The 1749-nt window shown below is 38.6% G+C and overlaps 1 non-coding gene across 1 annotated transcript; it reads left to right on the top strand.

Moving 5' to 3' along the window:
• The first annotated feature begins 1289 nt into the window (after positions 1–1289).
• LOC149525751 (small nucleolar RNA snR46) lies at positions 1290–1483 on the top strand. Its single transcript, XR_016348590.1, has one exon. It is a non-coding gene; the product is annotated as a small nucleolar RNA snR46 (small nucleolar RNA).
• The last annotated feature ends 266 nt before the right edge of the window (positions 1484–1749 follow it).

The raw sequence follows: 1749 nt of genomic DNA on the forward strand, positions 1-1749 counted from the left end.
ACCCACCCTCTTCCTCTAAATTCATCCTGGAAACAAATAAAAATTATACAGGTTTTATCATGTGGAAAAGAGATAGCATTGGGGCTGATGCGTCAATGTATTTTTCAGACATTTAACAGTTTACTTTGGTCACTGCAAAAACCACCAGCGAAACCAACACCACACTGGCATTCATATCAGAGAAGCCCAAGACCAAATAATTATTGAAGACTGAACCACCTGAAGACTTTTGCTGTAACAGCACTCAAGTACTTTGGTATTCCTCTGTGGGAAACCTTACACTAAACTAATTGTATTGCATGAAATCAACACAAGACTTCATTTTTCATTAGAGCTGGGCACTTCGTTAGGCACTTCCTAAGCACACAAGGATAAACTGTGTTCTCACTTTGTGCAAATGTGGAGTTATTTGGGATTTGCACCCTATTGCAAAGCAGAATTAGGACAGGAAGAGCTAGCCAAGGAACAGAGCTATAGTTCTGTTATGCACTTTTTTACATCATTTTGTAAATTTCATATTACTACTAAGTTTAAAAAATATAGGCCCCAGGCAGTAGCATTCTCAAGGCTATGCAGGTGCTGCTGGTTCCTCAGATAATGCCCTTTCTCTGCATGTAATGAAGTGACAGCTGAGATCAGCTAAGGTGCTTGAGATAATAACTGTTCCTAGATTAAAGATCTGTCTCCAGTGAAATCCTGTCCCCCATGAAGTTAATGGGACTTTTGTCAGTGACTTTAATAGGGTCAGAATTTCACCCTGTGATAGTGATAGCAGAATGCATTAAGTGGAGAGATGTTGACTGGAATTTACTTTTCCATACTAGACCAAGAGGACCAAACTCTTGACATTTAGGAAACAATGGCAGGTCCATCTCTTTTCTCATGTATGCAATATACAGCACATTTAGATGACTTTGGGATAACGGGAGGCAAGCAACTTTGATTGACTTAACATCTCAGAGGGGTAGATGGGTTAGTCTGTAACTTTAAAAACAATGAGTAGTCTTGTGGCACCTTAGAGATGAACAAATATATATATCATCACTCACCTGATAAGTGGGTTTTACCCACAAAAGCTCATGATATAAAATATTCATTAGTCTCTAAGAGCACATCTAGACTACATCCCTCTGTCAAAAGGGGATGTAAATGAACTGGATCAAACGTGCAAATGAAGCACAGATTTAATATCCCATGCTTCATTTGCATATTCGCATCTGATCGCTGTTTTGAAAAAGAGTATTTCGAAAGTGAAACCACAGTCCAGAGGCAGTTCTTTTGAAAAAAAAAACCCTTTTTTGAAAGAACCCGTATTCCTCATTTTTTTGGGAGTACGGGTTCTTTTGAAAAAGGGTTTTTTTTCCAAAAGAACCGCATCTAGACTGCGGTTTCACTTTCAAAATAGCGATCAGACGCGAATATGCAAATGAAGCATGGGCTATTTAAGTCCACACTTCATTTGCACTTTCGATCCAGCTCATTTACATTCCTCTTTCGACAAAGGGATATAGTCTAGATGTGCCCTAAGGTGGCACAGGACTGTTAGTTGACAAGTTATAAGAGGTGTATTCCTTTTTAATATTGTTCATGCATCTCAAGAGGGTGTAATTCAGCTCTAATTTTACAAAATGAAAAGTGGAGCCCTGCATGGATACAAAATTTGTATCCATATCTGTCTCTGCAAAAATGAGCTGTAAATATCTGCATTGACATTTGGGGATGCGAATACCCTCAAATATAAAGCGGATA

This window comes from Pelodiscus sinensis, chromosome 1 (assembly GCF_052426305.1).
Source record: "Pelodiscus sinensis isolate ZL-2025 chromosome 1, ASM5242630v1, whole genome shotgun sequence".
Classification (NCBI taxonomy): Eukaryota; Metazoa; Chordata; order Testudines; family Trionychidae; genus Pelodiscus; species Pelodiscus sinensis.